The sequence below is a fragment of the Phascolarctos cinereus genome, unplaced genomic scaffold (assembly GCF_003287225.1).
Source record: "Phascolarctos cinereus isolate Bilbo 61053 unplaced genomic scaffold, phaCin_HiC Scaffold_1;HRSCAF=81, whole genome shotgun sequence".
Lineage (NCBI taxonomy): Eukaryota > Metazoa > Chordata > Mammalia > Diprotodontia > Phascolarctidae > Phascolarctos > Phascolarctos cinereus.
The window spans coordinates 107,161,325-107,167,974 of record NW_027555514.1 but is presented as its reverse complement, the minus strand read 5'-3'; positions in this window follow the sequence as shown (position 1 = coordinate 107,167,974).

Sequence of the window (6,650 nt, the reverse complement as noted above, 5' to 3'; positions counted from 1 at the left end):
ATGAGGAGGGGTTTATAAGTCATGAGGGTTAACCAGTGAAAATTCCCAGTCAGAAGATGGAATGTCTTGTTCAAGAAACAACAAGGATATCAGCTGTCTTCTTTTAAGATAGCCATTAAAGAGATTGGTTAAAATATGTAAAATAATGCCATCCTTTTCAATATATTTTTGTTTTGGAAAATATAGCTATTTTTAAAAATGATATTTATGTTAATATATAATAAATTTATTATTGATTTAAATAAATTAATACCTATTTTAATATATCAGTTTTAATTTCTAATGTGATAAATATTGGTAGATATAGCTCATATAAACAAATACTCTTCAGAATTTTCTTTAATTTTTAAGATGGTAAAGTAGTCCTGAGACTAAAATATTTGACAACTGTTGATATAGATTATAGATTTATAAGTGACCTTAGAAGCTTTCTAGTCTAAATCATTCATTTTACAGATGGGGAAACTGGGGCACAGAGAGAATAGGTAACTTGCCCAGGGCCACAACTAGTAAATACCAAAGGTGAGACTTGAACCCACGTCATCCTCACTCTAAGCCTAGTGCTTCAGCCACTCCTTACTGTTGTCCCTATGTTTACTTTGCTTTTGGAGTACATACGCTATATAGGCTTGTGGTCCCATTGTTTCAATAATCCATCCAATTCAGAAATTTGGGTTACAAGTGAGAAATCCCTGCCTATATATATTTCCAACTTCTCTTTTCGTTTTGTTCTGATGCATAAGGCAGGAGGGTGGCTCTCCTTAGTTACAAGCCCAGAATTGACTGATTCCTTAGCCCCTTCTTCCTTTCTGTAACCTGTACCTCTACTCCATCCCTCTCCAAACTACACACATCTAGTTCTACCTGCAATCTTATCCTCATCTATCTCCAATAATAATGATCAAATATGATACCTACTGGAATAAGTACCTGCAATCATAACTCATGGATCTTTAGAAGTACTGGGTAAGAATCTTACCTGGGTTTGTCCTAGCTTTCTTTCAATCAGTTACCACTGCACATCCTAAAAGAAGGATCCCAGGTTCAATAGTCCCGAGAACTATTCCCAGGAAGCAAAAAATAGAGGCAAAGTTGATATAGGCCATGAATGTTTTAATGTGGTTTGGGTAGGACTGTAAGCATTTTTTCCTTCTATTTGAACAAAGTACTTAACACTGTAATCTTGTACTCCTAACAAAAGCAAGAGATTAACTAGTTTTACCAGAGTCTGTGAGGACTACATCCTTCTCCCAAGTTCCAGTTCTGGGGAAATGTGCATAATGATTGAAAACAAAACAAAGGAATGACTTGAAATATTTGACAGACTTTTCCCTCGGACTGTGGAGCATCTAGGAGTTGAGCAAGGCTCTCTGGGTAAACTATGAGATAAAGAGGCATAGAATTCTCATTTGTTGATCTCTCATCCAAAGCTAGTATCTTCATAAACCATCACCTGGAACCTTCCTCCCTGTTGTCACTCTAGGGAGCTGCTATTTCAGTGAGGTGAATCATTATGCATCCATCTTACTAAGTTAATCACAATTGACATTCATATAATGGTCACAGTAATCCTATGAAATAGGTATTATAACTTCATTTTAAAGATGAAGAAACTGAGAGACTATGTTGTAAGAGGAAAGGTCTTGTGCCATCTCCCTCTGAGTCCTACATGTGGCCCTGAGAAAATGGGACTTAGACTACTTTGTCTACCTTAGCATTTACTCTTTTGTCTTTAGTTAAGGAGATTAACTTACAGGCTTAAACCATTTGACATTTGAAAGATCAGGAGAGTAAACCACTTAAGATCCAAGTGTCCATAACAGGTTTTGAAACTAGCCCTCTGTTGATGAATTAAGGAGCAAAAAGCGACCTTTGAGACCCAGCCCAGCAGTAGTTGGGAGCAGGACTCATCCAACATCCATATTTTGTTGGACCAACGCTATGTAGAAACTGTGTTGAGACTGAGCCCACTGTCTTTCAAAGACTGAGGTGGCATAGGGGAGAGTGTCCCCCCAGTGTGTTGGAGGGGGAGGAGGAAATATTTGTGCTTTTGTTCTTGCTATATCTTTAAAGGGAATATACCTCTGTAAAAGCTAATTGATATTATGGGCTGAAATTACCTGTGTTAGTTACTAGTAGCTAACAGTGAAAGAAATACAACCCGTGGAGACTGGCCATTAGTGTAAAAGAAGAGACTTCTCAACCTCTCAAGTGTGTCTCTAGAACTTATTGGGGGAGATAGAGCTGCCTGGTACTGAATTAGTGAGCCAAGATAGTGCATAATCCTGAAATAGTCATGAGGAGATGGAAACATATTTGTTTTTGAGAAGGATAAATTTCTTTTTCTCTTAATGGAGTGAAAGTTCAGAAGTAGATGTAGGGGAAATGATATGCTGAAGCAAAGACAGTGGTACACAGTATCATTATTCTCAATAAATTTAGAAGTCTTGATCATCCTCTGAGATTAGAGGAAGGGAAATAACTGAAAGTTTGAAAGTAATGATAGTAATAGCTAGCACTTATATAGCACTTTAAAGTTAGAAAAGCTCTACAAATATTATTTCAATGCTTCCTTAGAACATCCTATCATTATCCTCATTTTACAGTTAGGAAAACTGAAGCAGAGATTGATGGATGCCTAAGGCTACTAAGTGTCTGAAGCAGAATTTGAACTCAGGTCGACCTGATTCCAAGTCTTATGTAGAAGAGTAAGTATGGAATTTTCTTTGTGGATAATGGGTTGAGAAGACAGTGATCGATTCAATTGACAAGAACCTTTGCTGAGTAGGTTGAATTTAATAGCATGAATCTGAAATTGGACAGTTTTACCCATCTTCTCACAGCAGCAGTCTCTGAACCTGGAGTAGGAATATAGGAGATACAGCACCTTATCCAAGTAGGGAGTTGGGCAAAGCTAAATCTGTGAGAAGTTAGTCATGACAGGGAGTCAAGAGTTCTGAAAGGGAAAGTATTAAAATAGTGGACCATAGAGGGGTTTTTTTGGGGGGGATTGTCTAGTATAACCAAGAGAATAGTAAGTTACAGGAAGGTGATTTAATGTTTGTAGGGTGCTAAAGAAAGATCAAAGGTTTGATGAATATCTGCAAAGAGTAGAAAATTTTTTTAATTTTATTTATTTATTTTGATTTATCAACAATCACTTCTATATGCTTTTGAGTTGAAAATTTTTCTCCCTCTTCCTCCCCTGCCCCGAAGACGTCACACAATCTGATATAGGCTTTATATTTACATACCCATGAAACATATTTTCACATTAGTGAAGTTGTAAGTAAAAATTACAGCCAATAGGAGGAGCCATCAGAAAGATGAAACAAAACTCAGCAGAAGGTAAAAGTAAATGATAGCGATTCGACTTTCATAGTTCTTTCTTTGGATGTGGACAGCATTTTCCATCCCGAGGCCTCTGGAGATGTCTTAAATCCTTGTAATGCTGAGAAGGGTCCAGTTTAACAATATTAGTCATTGCATAATGTGGCTGTTATTGTGTACAAAGTCCTCTTGGTTCTGCTCACTTCACAAAGAATAGAAATTTCAAATTGCTAAGTTGTGAACAGTGAAGGGGGTTGCTACATTATTACTGTTAAGAGTTGGGATAGTTCCTTGTGAAATGAAGCCCAAGGTGTGGCCAGACTCATCCTTGGCTAGTATAAAATCAACAGCAGTCATTTCAGTTTAAACAAAAAGTCAAACTTATTAAAGGTAATTGACATCCTAATTTAGATAAAATAGCCACTTGATTTAAGTTTTCAGTTTTCATTGATTACTTTGGCATCAGACACAAGCTTACAACAGGAGTGTTTTCCTTAGCAGCATTTTAATGAAGACAACTTCATGGATACAAAAGGAGTAAGTCTGAGTAACTGATTGCTACTAAGACCTCCCTAGCTTTTTTCCCTTCCTTAAGGAATTATAGTTAAGAATCCTTGGGCTTAGAAGAAGGATAATGTTGTCACTACAGAAATAAAAAATGTCCTGCACGCTATAAATATTTCCATGTTACTGAAGGACTGGCTATTGATTAGGAAGATGAGAAATGATCAAAGGTGAAAGATACCTGCACTGAGGTTCATGTGACCTAGAATACTGTCAGTATCTAAATTTTAGCACCCTGAGACAAATTTTCAGACACCCACCCTAGTTATGGTTTTGCCTCCTCCATCTCTACCCTTTTGCTTTGTTTCCTTCATTCCCTTCTTTCTATCCCTTCCTTCTTTCTCCCTTTTTTAAATTTTTTTTGGTAATTTTTAAAAGTTTTAAACTTAAATACAAAATGAGAAAATAAAAAAGAAACATTGCTATGTAAAAAGCAAACTATAAGAGAGGATTCACTATACAATAAAAAGTTTCCACTTCAAGAAAACCTATAAAATAAATACTACACATTATTTTCAAAGCTGCCCATTTTTTCTTTACTTCTTTGTTGTTTTTCTTTTTTTTTCCTTTGCTGAGCATTTTTCCTTTATTTTTCCTCACCCTCTCCCTCTACCCTAAAGAAAGCTACAACTAAATGTGTGTGTCTCTGTGTGTGTATACACACACAGACATACACATACATGGATATCTATAAAGATACACATATATTCACATATACACTCATACACATATATGTAAGACCACAGTATGCTTATTTCATCCTACCATCTGTACCTCTGAAGATGGATAGCCTTGTCCTTCTTAAGTCCAAGTTTTTCCATGTATTTTTTTCTTTTAATCAGCCAGGTCATATTTTCCTACACCACAGCAATATTCCAAGCAAATCACATCTTATCTGAGATATTGTCTATGAGAGTTTCCCCTCTACCCAATTTTCTGCATTTCTTCTATTTTTGGCTATATATGTTTTATTTTTATATGAAAATTTTAATTTAAGGTAATCTAAATTATCTTCAAAAATGTTCTCACCTTATATTATAGTTTAAGGTCTGCTGAATTGACTTCCTTTACATCTTTTTTTCTCCTGGTTTCTTTGAAGTTCCTGACCTTTTGTTCTTCCAAATGAACTTTGTTATTATTTTTTCTAACTCAGTAGAATTATTTTTAATAATTTGATTGGGATGACATTGAATAGATTAGTTAGGTAAAATTGTAATTTTTAAAATCATATTGGCTTTACCTACCCTTGAATAAAAATATTACTGAAAATATTCCTACCCATGAATGAAAAAATTACTGAAAGTATTTAGATCTAAGTTTATTTATATAAAAAGTGTTTTATGTTTATGTTCATATAGTTCCTGTGTGTGTTCTGGCAGCTATACATGCAGGTGTTTTATATTTCCTGGGTATTTTAAATGGTTTAAAAGAGTATTGAATAATATTGTTGACATATAGTGGAGTTTCTCTGTTTTTCTCTTTTGATTAAATCTATTTTAACTATTAACTTTGTCTGAGATCCTGGTTAGTATCTTTGGTATTTTTGAGTACTAAATTCTACTCCTGGCCTTTATTTTATCTTTGTGTGTCTCTCTCATTTTTACCTACCCTAACCTACCCACCCTTCTAAGCCTCTGTCCCTTATCCCCTTCCCCCATCGTATCCCCTTGCCCTCATTTCTTTCTAAATTTAGAAGAATATATATATATAATATATATATACATATATATATACTCATATATGTGTGTGTGTGTGCATGTGTGTGTGTGTGTGTCTGTCTGTCTGTCTGTGTCTGTGTGTGTGTGTTGTTCCCTCTTTAACCCATTCCCGATGAGAGTAAGGTTTCTGCACTACCCACCATTTCCCCTACTAGCTTTTTCTGTATCAAATTTTCCTCTTTTGGTCTCATTTGTGTAAGATAGTTGTTTCTCCCTGAATAGTTTTATTCATTTTAATCACCCCATCATACAAGCCAAAACTTTCTTTCAAACTATCCAAATAAAAGTGACAATCATAAAAAAACTCATAATGTTTCATATACAAGAAGTACATAACTTGACCTTATTGAGTGCCTTATAATTGGTTCTTAATGTTCACTTTATATTTCTCCTGGATATTTTATGTTAAATTTCCCCTTACATTCTGCTATTTTTGTTAGAAACACCTGAAAGTCTTTCAGTTTGCTAAATGTCCATTTTTTTAAATGAGGCAATTGGAGTTAAGTGACTTTCCCGGAGTCACACAGCTAGTGAGTGTGTCTAAGGCCGGATTTGAACTCAGGTCCTCCTGACTCCAGGGCCAATCTATCCACTGCTCCACCTAGCTGCTCCCATTTTTTTTTTCATTCAGGATTATACTTAATTCTGCTGGGCAAATTACCCTTGGTCGTAACCACAGCTCTTTTTCTCTATGAAATATAGTATTCAAAGACCTTCAGTCCTTCAATATAATAGCTGCTAGGTCTTATGTAATCCTTATTGTAGCCTCACAATATTTAAATTGCCTTTTTTACCTGGTTGCTTCCAATATTTTCTCCTTAACCAGAGAGCTTTGAAACTTGGTGATGATTGGTGGATTTTTTTTTCTATTTCTGCTTTGTCTTCGTGTTCTAGAACTTTGGGGCAATTGTAAAATTGTATCAAGATTGTTCTTTTAATCATAATTTTCAGGCAGTCTGACTATTCTTATGTTATTTCTCCTCAATTTGTTTTCCAGATGAGTTGTTTTTCTGATGAGGTGTTTCATGTTTTCATCGA